Source organism: Zootermopsis nevadensis, unplaced genomic scaffold, assembly GCF_977971745.1.
Source record: "Zootermopsis nevadensis isolate Lab colony 2312 unplaced genomic scaffold, Znev_1.0 Znev_ptg000008l, whole genome shotgun sequence".
Lineage (NCBI taxonomy): Eukaryota > Metazoa > Arthropoda > Insecta > Blattodea > Termopsidae > Zootermopsis > Zootermopsis nevadensis.
This window is the reverse complement of record NW_028259140.1, coordinates 10,714,965-10,732,198: the sequence shown is the minus strand read 5'-3', so window position 1 is coordinate 10,732,198 and position 17,234 is coordinate 10,714,965. Positions and strand designations below refer to the sequence as shown.

Genomic DNA, 17,234 nt, shown 5'->3' with positions numbered 1-17,234 from the left:
TATTACATTGCTTCATAAGTCAAGTGATTTAAAATTAGGTTAGTGGTTTTTCTGGCTGAATTCGACTAAAATTGCACTTTAAAGGAAACTAAACACGGTCAGCGTCACGCCCAGGCCATACCCCAGGGAAAGACCTCGATAACATTGCACAAAAGGCTAAATGGACCCCAGATCCGATATGGACGCAGAAGGTAGAGGAAAAATCCTCTGCCTCTGTCCGGGATCGAACACCGGCCATCTAGTCTATAGCCAGTCACTACACTGACTGATCTACTAAGGCTCGAAATCTGAAAACAACATTTACAAATTTAATTTTAGGTAACTTTAAGTTGGAGTAACATCCTTTTCCATATCATGTAATTGTTTTACTTACATGTCCCGGTAGCAAGAGATTTATTTGTGAAAAGGACATGAGATGAAAAAAGGCAGGCGTTAATGCCCCTTAGTCAAGACGAGGGTATTCCCACCCCGTCCACCCAAATGGAAACCTACATTAACAGACAAGATAGTTATACACGCGGACACTGAGGCGCTTCTTAAATTAAGTGATCAACAAGTTCTGTAGGCATAGGATTAAACTCGTTTTGGTTCTCTCCTTACGCACGAAACTGTAAATGGTTGTGTTTAAGCTTCCGTCTGCAAGAGCGATAAAAAATGAAGAAACATGTTTAGAATTTTGTAACGAATGCTGATTGACATGCGGCAATATAACAAAGTGTGTTTCTTGCTGTGCCGGGTTCGCAGCCAATACAGGTTAATATGCAGGAAAATTTTATTACATAAATTCACCGTTGAGAGACACCTAACAAAGAAATAGCAACTACCTCAAAAGGAGCGGTGACTCCTTTGAGAGTCATCCTCATTGCAGTCTTCGTCTGTCTGTAGATTCGTTAAGCTTCTGCAAGACGAAATGCATCTAATCTCTTTTGTTTTGTAAGTGCTAGAAGACATAGTCTATAAGATCAGACGAGAAGTCAAAAACGACTAATAAAATATTATTTCTTCTTCTCTTAACCGCGTTTAGCCAAGATTTGTTTGGAATGTACGATTAATGGCCATTAAGGCAAATGGTATACATAATTACCACTGCTCTGTAAAGGGCAAAGTTGGGACCAAAATAACCAAAGTAAAGAAAAAAAGTTTAAAGTGAAATTAAATGAACAACGTATTATAGATTGTCAACACATCTAACACACAAAGTTATAACAAAATTCATTTTTTAAACGTTCGAGAGAAAGGAATTTTAGATCTAGATTACAATCGGTGGGTTCTTGGGAAGAAATTGGGTAAGTTTTGTCTGAATATCTTTTTAGACGCCAAACATCTTACATCTATACAGTTGTTCATTTACCAGGAAAGATTCTTTCACGTAAATGGAGAAATTACTAGAAATATAATTCCCTGTTGACATCAACGAGATTTTGTTTGGAGTCAGTACAGATTTTGTCACAACACAGCTGATGCTTATGTTACAATGGATCGTACAACTGAAATCTATTGACATTATTATCTCCATCTAATTCAGCATCCATACGCATTTATTATAGATTGTGTATATAGTATTTCCACCCCCGCCACAAGGATAAAAGAGTTAATAGGAGTTTTATGTTAATAAATATGAGATGCAGGTTAGTGTCACTTTACGGGCTACAACTTGTTGAAACATTAGTAATGAACACGTTAACAAATTAGGAAAACTATAAGGAATAAGAAATCAGAAATGGATAATAATTTAATTAAGTAAAACAAACAAATTCAGTGAAATTACAAGATCTTTCATAAAATAACATAAACGTTTTTTATACCCTCATTTATTATAGACCTGTCGGTTTTGTCATGTTGATGTCTTAAAAATATCATTTGACATCCTACCAAAATTTCCCTCTGAAGTACAAAGTTCATCAAAATATTAGTTTTATATTAATTTATATTTTATATTTTATATTTTATATTAAAATATTCAATTTCTATCTCAAACGAAACAAAACAAGACATGTCGAGACTTCATTACAAAGATCAAAGTCAAATATGTAAATAATTGCTATTTCTTCTTTAAATCATATGGAACCCATGAACACACCCCTGCCGTACGACGCCCGGTAATTCACCGCCAGCTTTTACTTCGTGTTAACTTTAAAGGGTAAAAGTAAAACGGTCCCGCTACACGTCAGAGACGAGTTTGGGGGGAAAAGAGGAAGTCTATAGCTCGTACTCGTACTTGACCTCGGCATTAGGATTGGAGGAGTGGTCAGCGTCAAGCCCCTGCCACTCTTTTGCCCGGGGAAAGAACCCGAGGTCTCCAGAACCGGTCTGGAAGAAGACGCTAGAAGAAAAATCCTTTAAACCCGCGGAGACCGAACCACGTCTGTCCAGTCCGTGGTCAGACACAAAACTAACTTACCGTGACTCATTTTAAATATTCAAGTAACAAATTAAAATTACTAACTTCTACTACAAATGAAAGTCCACTCTGATTTCTATACTTTTCAAAATCATGAAGAATGACATAAACAAGATTGTAAAGGGTTTCAGAGGTGTTCTTTATGCTACTTTCGAATTAACTGGGCTATATATAAGCGCGAGACGATTGAAAAGGTATCAAATGTATCAATTACATATCATACCCCCTCGACCCCTCGTCACAGACCTTTAGATAACGCAAGACAGAGATGTTTGTTCTGTTCAGTCAAGAACACACATTAAGGATGTTTGAGAACAGGATATTGAGGAGACAGCTTGGAAGTAATAAAGACGAGAGGCTAAAGAAAACTGATAAATAGGCTAATGAGCTCCATTTCAACGAACATCGTTACAATTATCAAATAATATGAAAAGATCAGCTGTACATGTACCACGCATGAAGGAGAAATGAATACAAAAGTTGGTTGGAAAATCTGAAGGGAAGAGACCGCTTGGAAGACCTAGACATAAACGGGAAGATAATATTGAAATTAGTCTAAGAGAAAGAGTGTGTAAGGTAGTGGATTGGATTAAAATGGCCTGGGATAGGGACGGTCAGCTTGTTCTTGCAAATGCGGTAATACGCATTCGGGTTTCATGAATGTGCAGTGACCACCCGATCCCAATTGAGGATTCATTTATTCGTTTATATGAGGCAAGACAGTAATAATAATAATCATTAAACAAAGCAGACGCATATGTTTCATAATTCTAAGGAGCAAAACTATGCACAATGTGGCTAACAGTTTTAATATATGTTACTTATGGATTTAGTGTGCACGTATGTGGGACTCTGTTATGTTGATGCATGGCTTTAAAGTTAACTTAATTGTGTCAGTTACTCGAAACAGTCAACAAAATGAATTCACGCCGAAACTTAAAAATACTATGCTTAAAGTAGCTTAACCTAAGTTTTGGCAGTTGAATGTCCTCAGCTATACAATGCTGCCATAATTTAGTTGTTCTGAAATCGGTAACAGGGTTTTACAATGTCCCGCAATGGATATCCACGTGGAAGTTCGGTCTGCAGAATCTCGTTTGTAACTGCATAAAGGCGAGGTTCACAGTAGGACATTGCAAGCTCCTACACATTATCTTCAGTGTGTCTAAAAACCACACACAACAATCAGAGTCAAGTAAGATGTAATTTTAAATCTAAAATAAAGTCATGGGTCGCAAAATGATGTCTAAACAGTTAAATTGTGCATCCTTCGCCAAACAGTAAATATGTGACACAACATTTATAGTTACCACGATCCTGTGGTTTTGTTATTTATGGTAAACTGTTCTGTCACGAGCCATCCTCAGCGGCTTGGTCGGTTGCGTAGTGACGTCAGTAAGCTGTGAACATCTTATGGCCCCAAGTTGTAGCCGAGCTTAGAACCCCTAACACTTAAACACTATAGCTGGGTTTACACACACTTGAGGTTTCACTATGACGAGTTAGACCAGGAATTGGGCAGCTTATCATTGGCTTCGACACACACGTGGGTAGGTCAGCTCTGCGCTTTGCACCACTAAGGAAAACCTCGGGGATTTTCCCCCCAATTTTGCTCTAATCCGGGTTTTAACACACGGGCAACTTTAGACACCCGGCCTTCCTTTGGCATTCTTGGTCCCTGCGACCGAAACATTTGCTGCACCAGGGGCTTTGGTTAATAGGGTTTATTTGTCATGTACTCATTCACGGAGTTTCAAAATTCATAGTTTTATGTCGCTCTGTTTCGACATCAGTGGGCCACGACCGCCACAGGGCTGTGCAACCGAGGGACTTCGCCGACTAGGTCTCCTCCGGTGTCTGCACGCCATGGGGGAATTTTGGTTTTCTCTCTACAAGTTTCTCTGTGACGGTAGTCACAACGGTTTGTATAGTCAGGCCACAAAATACCGAGGCTGACTAAAACACTACGGAAAATTTCAAGTCAATTCATATAACTTATGAATATTTTAATAAAGTGATATAATAAATTAAATTCCTGTGCGTGCTGTTTGTGTTTAATAAATCATGTATGGGCACAATGTTGTTCGCATTTCAACAATAAACGATTTGATCTGAGTATAATCGTAGCCTGTTTGTTAATTCTGATAGTCTATTTCTAATTCAGCTATTGTCTCGTCTCATCTCATACAACTTACACACGTTTCTAACACAAAACCGGATCCGTAAGACGGCTAACGAGCTTGTAGCCTGATTAGTAACCTATGTTTCCCCGTCTCCCCTAACGAAAACAAAGGCGTCTGAAGGAATAAATACATTCCGAATTAATTTTTAATATCCGTAATTTTTAAGGTAAGCCAAATACACCTCCAAAACGGAGCAAGTATTTGCCTCGGTAGGTTTATTTGGTGTGTCCAGAATTAGGGGAGGGGTGAGAAAAAATTAGCTGCTTACAAATTCCACATTAATTCTGTGGATGCTAGTCCAGCAGACTTCAAAAAGATAAGTTTCGCTGCATAATATCGGATTGATACATAACTATATATAAGAGTAATGTAGAATTTACAAAATTTCTGAGACCGGGACGGAATTATCGGGGCCACCTTTCTATGTGTGAAATGGCTACATCATAAAAATGTCACCAGCGAAGAAAGCTTACATTTCCTACAATCCACTGCTGGTATTTGGGTCCGGATGATATCGGCCTCGGAAGTTCTTAGTTCCTGTTAAATACTCTATAATCTTATTGGTCTAGCACACTGTTGTAACAATCTCAGTTTGCATTGTTTTAACAATGATCTTGGATATTATTGTTGCCCTACTAACGTCATCGCCCGTGATGCGAGGTAAAGAACACATTTAAAATGTCTGTGTATTCAAAATAGTACGCATTTACAACTTTGAATCGACATGCGTTTGGAACTGTAAGTAGGAAGTTGCTTTTTGTCTATATAAGATGTTGGCCTAATGGTTATGCCGTCAGGTAGAAATAAGTGTATATCCCCTCTTCTGGGTTGTAGAGTCATGTAGTCTGCAACCCAGAAGACAGCCATCTTCATAATCGCGGACGTGAGAACCTCAGATCCTACACTCTACACTAAATCTGAAGCTCTAGCTCTTGACTCTAATATTAGAAATAATAAGTGCATTCAAAATTTGTGTTTGGAAGCGATCGCGCAAAACAAAGTTGCTGTAATGGAATGGACAGGAATGTCTCAGGCTTTTGTGTTGTATAACTGGATTAACAATATGATATTTCTTTACAGATCACGGTAATTAAATTAGTTTTTTTAATTCATACAGTAATGTTACATTTACATTTTAGTTGTTATCTAAAGAATGAAATTATCATTGAAGAAGATACTGTTTTATTTCTTTCCAAGTAAAGCTTTTTTCATCGCTTATTTGCTTTTGTAATATTAAATGGAATTGCTTTATTATGTTTCATTTTGATGAGATTTTGCGCCATAATATACACCAACGCCGAGTTAATTAGTAATGAGTAGAATGTAGGAATGTTTTTAAAATGATAGGGAAAGTTGGACTCAAACTTTGTAGTGTACCAAGGTTGAGGGAATCAGTAATACGGTCAGAGACCTGCTGTTATTCATATTTTTATTGTTATTAGCCTGCTGACCTCGTGACACGCAGTGTGAAATACCTCCATACAAATACAGCCCATATTTGTCAACTTCTTTTAAAGCTGTTCCAGGCACATTGCTGTGAGACTGGTTTGTGTGTGTGAATTATGCCACGGTATTACATGAATATACCTCATTGCATAAGCTGATGATGGAAGTAAAGATATAGAATAAATATTTGTCTATTATTTATATACTACAAATTTGGTACCAGAATATTTATTGATCAGTGTAAGAAATTGAAGAATAAGAATATGGAATTTGAAGAATTTCACTAAAATAAATATTAATTATCTTAATCTTATGGTGATATAACCCTTGCCACTTATGTAACTGTAATACCATCATGACCCCGGATTTATATGTTAGTTCTTAAACATAGAACTCCATGTAAAAGCGTTTGCCTGGTTTGTAATCCACTTCGCCGTCAACGAAACTAACTCTAAGATTAAAAAGTTGTAATCCTTGAGAACACTATAAATTCAAAGGCGTTCTTTTACGTCACATCACTGACTTTGATGTCAACGAAAAAAGCAAAGGAATATCAGATGCAACATTGGAATTAAAAACAGCAATTGTATCCATGGTTATTGTTGCAAAAATGTTAACCAGAGGTAAATATTTAAATAATGTTCCCCGTTGTATTTTTTGTGGATGTGTGTTGGAAGAGAGGTCATTCTGAATAACAAATGTATCGGAAAAATGTTTACATACTGGAATTTTGCTAATGGATTCACTTAAACACGTTTTAATTAGCCTGACTGTCTTTTCAGGTACACCAAATTCAAACAAATATTTTAAACAGCTTCTCTTTTAACTGAGTCATAGGCTTTCTTGGAATATATAAGTAGATGATGAACTGTCCAATTGTACGAGTCAGCCTCGACAGAAGAATGTTGGATAAAATTTTGTAGGCTTTGTTATTATGACTGAGAGTTGAACACGCGAATTTTGTGAGCATAAAACAGATTGACTTGTAGCTTCAAAGTACGGAATTGTATGGACATCCAAAATGCATCGATGTATCACTCAGTTTGTATAAATGTAACGAGACTTTAGAATCTCTGTCTATTGCTGCGAATATTTTCGGAGTGCAAGGGTACCGTGATGTTTATGAACTGAGAAGATTCTATTTTCCTCAGATATTTGTCTGCTGGAATAAAATCAGTATCTAGGAAAGTAAAGGGCTTAACAGGATATCAAGTATTTGTGGTCTCACTTCTAAATTAAGTGACTGATGCTATAAAAATTAATCGGGATGGTCATTTCATTATACAGGGACGGGGTGGAAGGAGAAATAAGTACAAAATATTGTTAATTTTAAATTAAAATAATTGTATGGCATATTTCCTTTTACTATTTTCAAAATCTTTCCGTGGTGTCTAATTACTAATTATTCATACATTCAAGGTAAATTATGCTGTGCAACTTCAAATCCACGTTATACATTATTGACAATGGTTTACATTGAAAGAAACAAGTACGAGGTCTTACTCAGGAACATTTTGTTACCTCATCGGACCGTTCTTATGTTTATTTCTTAAAATATTATTATTTCGATATTATTCATATTTTATTACAATCATTATTCCTATTTTTTCGTAATGCATGTTTTAAGAATAAGCATTTCTAATCTTAATGTCGAACTAACAAGTAGTTAGTTTTATTTCTACATTTATTTTATTTTAGGAATTGAATATAAATATATTTGCAATGTAATTAGTTATGATTATTCTTCTATGATGTAAATTTCACGACTTCATTAGGTGTTTCTTACACAGTATCTTAAAACCCCTTCAATTTATAGCTAGCATAAACCTTTTCAGTTCCAAGAAATGTCTTCTTTAATAAAACTTTATTAAACGGAGTTGTATGAAAGATAAATTTTCATTCATAATTTGTAAATGCCATCTCAAAAAATGTCCAGGTCAATGTTTACAGGTGGTTCTAGCAAAGCATTGATGTTAGCTTAGTGGGAGGTCAGCAAATGCACAAAAACGACGCAGGAATTAGAGGATGAGGTACAGCGGTTGCCAAGTTCCTATTTAGTAGTTGACCATGTCTGTCTGTCTGTCTAGCCGCATTATTGAATCCCAGAACCTCAGACGGATGTGGATGGAATTTTGTGTGGTTGTTACACCATTTGAGTCTAATAAAAGTTCCTACATTGGGTAATACCAACATGGTGGACGAACAAACTTGTGACGTGGGATCGACACTAGTGCCACAAGGTCGTACAATGATGCGTGGTTAAATATTTTATGAAAATACTAAACTTTGACATATAAAATAACATGACGGCTGAATGAAACAAGAAAAACTGATTTGGAAAGGACTCGATCCATTGACGAATCCAGTACGCCACAAGTACGATCAATTTAAAATCAAAAATTGAATCAGTAAATAAAAATCAACGTTTAAAACATATGTTCAGTTATTTTGATTAAAACTGTGAGATTGCAATTCGCTCGTTTGTTTTATTAATAAGAAGATAAATTGGTTAGTGTCAATAAATATAATGTAGAAGAAAACGGCTTACGTTTTTACATTGCACTAGTGCATTAAGTATCCAGTAAATGCAAGGAACTCATTTGCTGATTAAACATTTCTAGTCTTATCGTTGTAGACTATAACGTCAAGAACAAACGTCTATTATCGCAATTTCCTTCAGAGAATTTGAAAGCAACTGGGCATCGTTCTTAGGATATCGACCGACATTTTATCCGGTAGAATATTTGGCTTCTAATGAGGTGTGGTGATTATTTTTACTAACAGTAAATAAATGGTTTATGAAATGGTCGTGGATTTTTTCTAAGACGTAAAATCTGAGTCTACTGAGAACATTCACAACACTCCTTAGTCAGAACTGTTGATGTCACTGCCAGGGCTCAAACCGTGTACCTCCTGAATCGATTTAGGTAGGTCTGATATTAATAAGAGCAGTCTTAAGATTAAAGTAAATTTAGCAGCTAATATTATATTATGCTCCGACTTCATAATACAGACAAAATCTTTAGCTACTAAACAAGGCAATACTTAAGAGATACCACAGTACACTTAATCCCTTAAGACCGCAACAGTACAACTACCATCCGCAAAACTTGAAGACCTTTGAAATTGCAGCAACTGGTCTTCGAGACGGGTTCAGAGTTGGAAGTCAGCCATTATAACATGCAAGAGACTCAAGACCATGAATCTAAAAATAAATGGTCGTTTTTGACATTAGTTCTTCGTATGCAAATGGTGCAATTTCTATAGCATATACATATAAAAGACATGTGATACTGTAGAGGCGGCTGTGTTATACCGCGCTGACTGTTTATGTGGCATGTCTGCAAAGAGCAGGTCATCTTGCAACATCTTGTAAATCTAATGAAATTCTGTTCTTGAAACAAAGTTTGGAATTTTTATATTTACTGAAGGTTTTAGCTTAGTACACGCTAGCTTTATCATGATGCTACATATTAATAATAATTACGCGTGTTAAATATACTTATTGGTCGACCGGCGAAAATAAACTACCGCTAGAAAATTTCTCTGGAATATAAGGTAGCAATATTTGATATCTTTATAAAATTTACTTCTGTTTAATTATGAAATTCGCATAATTTTCCCAATTTCTGAGAGATAGTTGGGTTTATAGGTATTCATTTTGCTAATTATTAAATGTGTGAGCAGTTATTTTCAGTCATCGGAATATTATTGTGTTAAAGTTTCTAATGATTTCAAAATATGTTTAAGTATGCAGGATACTTAACGGAAGGGGATTTCAACGTCAAATACAACTGCTTCATACAATATAAGTACGTGGTAAATAGGGGACTTGCTTCTTTGTTTGGCGTAAAAAATATATTCACTAATTACATAAAACTATTCGCGTAAATAAGACACGTTATCTCATAACATGAAGACCAATTTCATTTCATATTTAGGAACAAAGTTGAAAGTACCTGAACCAAAATTGTGGTTATTAACATCTTAATCTAAACCCAATTTTTTTCTTCTAATTTATTCTAAGCCTATCTGATCTAATAACATTTTAGTCTGTCTTCAGTAGTCCTGTAAGGATTGTTTAGGTTTTCGACATTTATCTATTCTCTGTAAATATTGTGTCCGGTTCTATACATTCTACTGTTTTCTTACATAAATTTAACATAGGCTTATTTAGTTTTTGTCAGATATCCACATTGCATACATAGCTACTGAACATATTATATGAAACTAATTCTTGATTAAATTTAATTAGTTTGTTGATTATTTCTTTGGAACATACACATTCTTTTTCTTGAGTGACCAAATGATTGGGTTTGACATCTATTATGTCATACTTTGTTATTCGCGAATACAATTCAAACCCAAACTAAAAGTTTTATGTAGTTTTTGAAAATTCTTTCCCAACAAAGTTATTAATGATAAATAATGTTTCCAACAAACTAATTAATTTAAATATTAATAACTGAAACTATCAGTATCCACTGTCAAAAATTCAAGCTCAATATTTAACTTAAAGAAATGTTTAATTAATATGATTTTAAAGCATTGTGATATACTCTTTAAATTCAAGCCAATTGTTCCAATAAGAACAAGTTCCTAAACTCTTTGTGAGCAAGATATGACAAATGTTTGGGGTAGAATAACTGTTGATTTCCTCATACGACCTTGCGAGCTACGAGCTCGACTCTCAAGGCATCCTTTTTAAATTTTTAAACGGAAGAATTACATTAACTTCTATAAGGTTTTAACCTCTGACAACGCGACTATGTGCTTCGCGCATAGCGGAGCGCCTTGTCATTTTACCCTTTACGTAGAGCTGTGACCCGCCTCTGACTCACTCACTACTCAGGTCAATGGTCAAGACGAAACAGGCGGGAAGTGTGGTCTACGCGATCGCCCGACAAGAACTTACCATCTTCTACGAGGTGCGATCGGAAAGTTTCAAGACTGCGCCTATAAAAACCCGTACACTTATCTCAGGTATTAAATTCATCCATCACCCTCGAAGTAGTTCCCCTGGGAGTGAACACAACGATCCCAGCGCCGCTGCCAAGCCTGGAAGCATCCCTGGAAATCTTTCTTTGTCAGCCTGTCAAGCACCATCTGCGATTCTGACTGAATCTCTTCTATCGTCTCAAATCTCCTTCCCTTAGCTGAATTTTCATCTTTGGGAAGAGGAAGAAGTCACACGGAGCTAAATCCGGCGAATAAGGAGGGTGCGGGATGACGGCCATGGTGTTTGAGGCCAAAAACTGCCGAACTTTGAGGGCGGTGTGCGCTGGCGCGTTGTCATGATGCAGCAGCCAGTTGTGGTTGCGCCACTTTGACGGCCGCCTCCGTCCTTTAGAATCAGCTGACAGGTCCCATAGCCTATCCCAACAATGTCGCACAAGTCGTTGATGGTACGACGTCGATCTTCGTGAATGGCCTGCCGAATCTTCGTAACATTTTCGGGCGTTGTGCTCGAAGATGGTCGCCCAGAACGCTCGTCATCATCGACAGAGGTTCGGCCATTTTTAAAACGTGAATGCCACACAAAAGTTTGTGCACGACCCATTGCGGACTCCACAAATGCTTGCTTTAGCATTTCATAGGTTTCCGTAGCCGTTTTGGCGAGTCTTTGGCAAGAGATTCAGGCAGAATCGCAGATGGTGCTTGACAGGCTGACAAAGAAAGATTTCCAGGGATGCTTCCAGGCTTGGCAGCGGCGCTGGGATCGTTGTGTTCACTCCCAGGGAAACTACTTCGAGGGTGATGGATGAATTTAATACCTGAGATAAGTGTACGGTTTTTATACGCGCAGTCTGGAAACCTTCCGATCGCACCTCGTATGTGTGGCATCAACTGAAGCCAATACAGCAGTTGCGACCGTCTTTTTTAGGAAGACTCTGGATTGATTTTGAGAGTACAACACGATTCTTACATTTATGTCATGTTATTCTGAATCATTCTCTATATTTGTAGCGTAATTTATGCGGAAAAATATGTTAACACTATCGCCGTAAGTCTTCAATAAATTTATAATGACATTTAATTTACTGCAGCAATGCCTCTGTTAACAGGAACTAGATAGTTGCATTCTTCCGCTGAAAACAAAAAATAATAAATGAACAGGAATATTATAAAATAAAATATATTTTATCGTTATTAATGTGGATGTGTGTGTAGTACATGTGTCCAAGTTATAACTAAACAAGTTAGATTGCGGAAAGTTCTGTGTTACAATTTGTAGTAAGTTAGACACCTCTTAGAGGAATATAGAAAGAAAAGATTAAAGAAAATAAATAATACCTCGTTGAGTTTTAGTAAGGTTTAACCAAATCCATAAAGCAGAACAGAGCAACTATTAGAACGCTTACCTAGTCCCCATTAACCTGTACCTGTGATTTTGCAGAGAAAGTTCAATGAGGAATGTAGTTGGAGAGGTGTGGTTATTATATAAGGGTGTCAATGGGGGAGATATTTACCACGTAGTGTAAGGCAGCCAACAACTTTACTGGATGTAAACCTCTGTGATTATTTCCTCTTCCTTAATTCGAAGCAAAGATTTGACCCGGTTTCTCCAGTGTATATTAATCATAATAAACTGAAACAGATTGTGAATTGACGTGTGCATACTGTCCATACTGAATTTAATAAATATCCGTTAGAAGGACACTGCAGACATGATTATAAAATGTAAGATTTGAGGTTTTCACAGCGGTGAGTCTGAAGATTTCTGTCTTCTGTGTTGTTGCACTGTGTAGTCTGGTCGATGTTTACCAACGTTTCTAAGGTCATACTGCCTCCATTATCAGGGCGATAAGTATAAAGATTTCTGTCTTCTGGGTTGTTGCGCCGTGTAGTATGGTCGACGTTTACCAACATTTCAGAGGTCATACTGCCTCCTTCATCAGGGCGATGAAGATTTCCTGTCTTCTGGGTTGTTGCGCTGTGTAGTATGGTCGATGTTTACCAACGTTTCAGAGGTCATACTGCCTCCGTCATCAGGGCGATGAGTCTGAAGATTTCTGTCTTCTGGGTTAGTGTGCCATGTAGTCTGGTAGATTTCCACCAACGATTCAGAGGTCATACTGCCTCCGTCATCAGGACGATGAACTTATTATGGAGGTAGTATGACCTCTGAAACGTTGGTGGGAATCTACCAGACTACACGGCGCAATAACCCAGAAGACAGAAATCTTTATGATTATAAAATAATGAAATTATGATTAGGAATACTTCAGTAATATATACGTTACGTTTTTAAATAAAACCTGCATTTTTCATACAATCAAGTATCTATGGCAATCGCTGTGACCTTGAAGCAGCCTGATGCATCTGACGTTAATGCCATCTGTTCGAGCAGTTGCACTTGTCACAATGGTGGTCAGCCTTTCTGCATCAATCGATACATTAATATAATATGCTTTCATGCAGCCTGCATGCACTTGGCAAAAAACTTGTTAAATATCCCAGCTTCCAAGCAGCTTATATGAAATGTTCTTGACTTACCGAGGCTAAACACATAAACAAAAAGAAAGGAAGACAAAAAGATGTCTAGTTTCCAAGATACGTCGGTCGTACACAAGCTTCTGGGAATCAATGTCTGCATGAATGGGGCTAATAACCCGACGGAAAATGGATCTGTTCTTTTCTGTACTAGGCCTACACACGACCCAAACTTTGGTCCGAGATATACATGTTATAAGAAATTTGTGAGAGTTTGGGAAAAATTCGTCAAATCAAGTTTCAAGTTAATGACGAAGTTCATAAGAATCGCAGAACGAAGTCATGAGACCATGACGAGACTGTAGGTACAATTACAAGGATCATTTGCATCATGTGCTCTTAAAGGAAGAATATTAGACCTACGAACAGAACAACCATATTACAGTTACGTTAAATACCGTAACAATCAGTGTGCAGAGAAGTTCAGTATTTCCTTTTATAATTTTAAGTATAAGTTATATGGCAGTAGAGAAATGCAAAAACACTTTGGCCCGAAAGAACTCTAATTTCAGGTACATTTATTTGAACTTTATAATCAGCACGTGCTGAGAAAATCTGGGCTTTAGATTTATTGGTCAGTGTTGTACTTGTCTGTGTTGGTTGTATTAAATAAAATCATCTGCGGTTTGCTGTTATTCAGGAAAGTGGAAGGTTTAAGAAGTACAAGGGACGCATTAGTAACCTAAGAAAACCGAACCTGCCGAAACTTGTCGAAATCTGTCCATACCCGCCAAAACTTATCCCAACGTGCCCAATCCTAACTAAATTTATCCTGACGAATGCAGATGAATGTAATTTTTTTATATCTGTCGTATTTTGATATGTGTCTTAACCTGTAGTAATGTGTCCTAACATATTCTAATGTATCCTATCCTGTCCTAAAATAAAATATCCACCCGACTTAACAACACCGAACAAAACAAAAATGAAACAGAACAGAGTTGCAACATTTTCTGAGTTTTTCAAAATTGCCAACTTTTTAAAACTGTAAAAAGTTCTAAGATTTTTAAAATTTCCGGTGTTCTGAGGTGAACTGTACTTCCGTTTGGATGTGGAAATGAAGGAGAGCAGTTACATGCAACAGCCGGTAATCGGTAATATGAAGTACACAGACGATTAATGCAGATATACATCTTATCTCTGGCGAACCGTCCAGAAATTCAACTCAGGCAAGACGGTTTCATGCTTAATGTTTCCTCTTAGGCTAAAGCCTATCCGTGCCTTGCTATTGGGATTTGATGCTCAGCGGAGAACATGTTTCATAAGGAAGGGAATAAACTATAATAGAATCAATATGACATTTCCAGAATTCTAACGTAACCATACATCAAGGTGTTTACCGATTACAATCACTGCTCAGAACACGCCACAAAATTCCACCAGACGCTTCCAGAACATGCTACATACGTCCATCCTCAGATTTTGCTTCATGTTAATTTCTGGGGGGGAGGCTGCTCTCTAACGCACTCCCCAAACTTTGGGTAAGAGCCCCCGGGCGGTACTATGCCCTCTGTTGAGAAGGAACAACCAGCGTACGAGTACCCCATATGGGCAGGGTACATTTACGTTAGTCTGAATTTAGGTTAGAATAAATTACGCTGTGTCAGGTAAGATTAAAGGAAGGACAGTTGTTTGGGTCAGATTGAATTATCCCGGATTAGTACATTAGGTTAGGATGGAGAGTTTGGTTAGCTTCGTTCAGTTCTGAGAGAGTTATATTTAAGGTGTTGTCCGATTAAGAACGGGGCGTTACCCACGTGTCACGCTGCGATGTAAATCACCTGGTCCCGGGAACTCCATTCCTTATCCTCGTGGCAAACCCCCTGACTACACGCCGGAGGAACCATCCACTGCCCCCGGAAAAGCCCTGTCTAAGGAGAACCCGATGAATGGGAACAAAGGTTCCTGGTGGTGTGTAGCCCACATCAGTGACGGCGAGGTCTTTGTGAGATGGAACTTAATAGTTGGGGCGAAGACCTCTGTTACGTTAGCCAAGTTTAGATTGTTAACGTTGAGTTACGGTAGAATATGCCATTGTGGAACTCTATAAAACGGTACTTTTCAGTTAACTCCTTTCTTTAACAAAAACACGGACGTCTCATCCTTTCAGCTACACGCCAGTATTGTCACATAAAATCATACGTTTAATTGCGACTGATGGAAAATGAGATTACTGTTCTTACGTGTACATGATACGACGTAGTTTAAAAATCTGTCCCCCCTCTCTCTGTGTTAATGCGTTACACAAAAGTTTGATATCTACGTTAATAAAATGACACTCATAAAACGATGTTGAATACCACATAGCGTGCATTGGTGATAAATAGTTTGCGAACGTTACTGTCAGGTAGTGAAAAAACTGTGGTTTTCCAGGGCTCTCGTAGTAGTATCAGAGAGCAATACGATTACCGGCTATAAAATAACGTTAAGTGTTCACCTGTAGAGGTCTATTATATTGAAGAAAGAGGCTATTGAATTTGTTATGAAACTATGACATTTGTACCCTGCATAGGGCAGTACTGCATAACATTGAAGCATATTAAGGAATCCCCAAGAAGGGATATCTTATTAACAACAAAATTAATGTAAATGACATTAATGGTTCTGCATAAATATTAAACATAAGAGCAATACATTTTTAAAAACCTTGGCGTCCAAGGGACGACTTGTTTTTACAGATTATATAATGGTATTTTATGAATGCCATTAAGCCAGAAAAGGTTTTATAAGGTATGACATAAATGCCCTCCATATGAGGAGAAATGGGTGTACCGCCATTATTCGAACATTAAACATAAACAAACTTTTATAAAAAAATATACATAAAGGACTTGTTAATGAGAAATTTGTCGAATCGGCTATGCTCGGTATACCTTCCGCAAATGCTAACAATTGAAACAGGTACAATAAAAAGTAAAACATTAAACTTTAATTGGCTATTATTAATGACATTTCGTCCATTCTTTTATGATATGCCTTGATTCCTAGAACCTTACTTGCAATTACGGAATGCTTCTCATGAAGTGATGCTGGCATTGAAGTTGGAGAGGCTTTGTATTAGTCTTCCTGCCCTTTAGAACCTAGATTTTGCCAACAATTTGTTCAGTACAAAAGGTTCGCGAAGTGAACTTGAGGTTGACAAGAAATATTTCCAAGTGATTCCCCCCCCCCCCCCAAAAAAAAAAAAGAAGAAGAAGAAGAACAAGAATTGGATTTTACTACGGTATCTCCATTAACCATCATTTGCAGTACTGACAATGGTGGGAATAAGTAAGGTCCGCTCATGTGTGTTATGACGTAAACCGTAGTCACGTTCCTCCAATGCATAGATCAATTGGAGAACCCATAATCCGTTTTTACTTAATTTTCATTTTCGGTGTTAATTTAAGCTAAGACATTCAATTTTAATGACAACTTTGAACAAGAACACAAATACGTTAATGAGTGTATCTAAAAAAATATTTTCGAAAATGTTTGCAAAAAATGACTTTTAGCTTATTTGGTAAAACGTTATATAAATTGATTTTTAACTTTCTTCTGTACACGTTTACCAGAGTATTAAAGAATTAAAATGTATCATTATGATCAAGGATCAAGTCATGTGCAGTCAGTTAAATTTTCTCCTTTCATTTGACCAAAACAATCATTTTACTGTGACAGTATCTGCATGAACATGAAAACGCAATACACGTCTGTTTGTCGCGGAGGGC

At 37.1% G+C, this 17,234-nt stretch overlaps 1 protein-coding gene across 2 annotated transcripts in view; it reads left to right on the top strand.

The window, feature by feature from the left end:
* Window positions 1-17,234, top strand: part of LOC110834521 (uncharacterized) — a 100,834-nt gene that overhangs the window by 60,895 nt on the left and 22,705 nt on the right. The window lies entirely within an intron of this gene.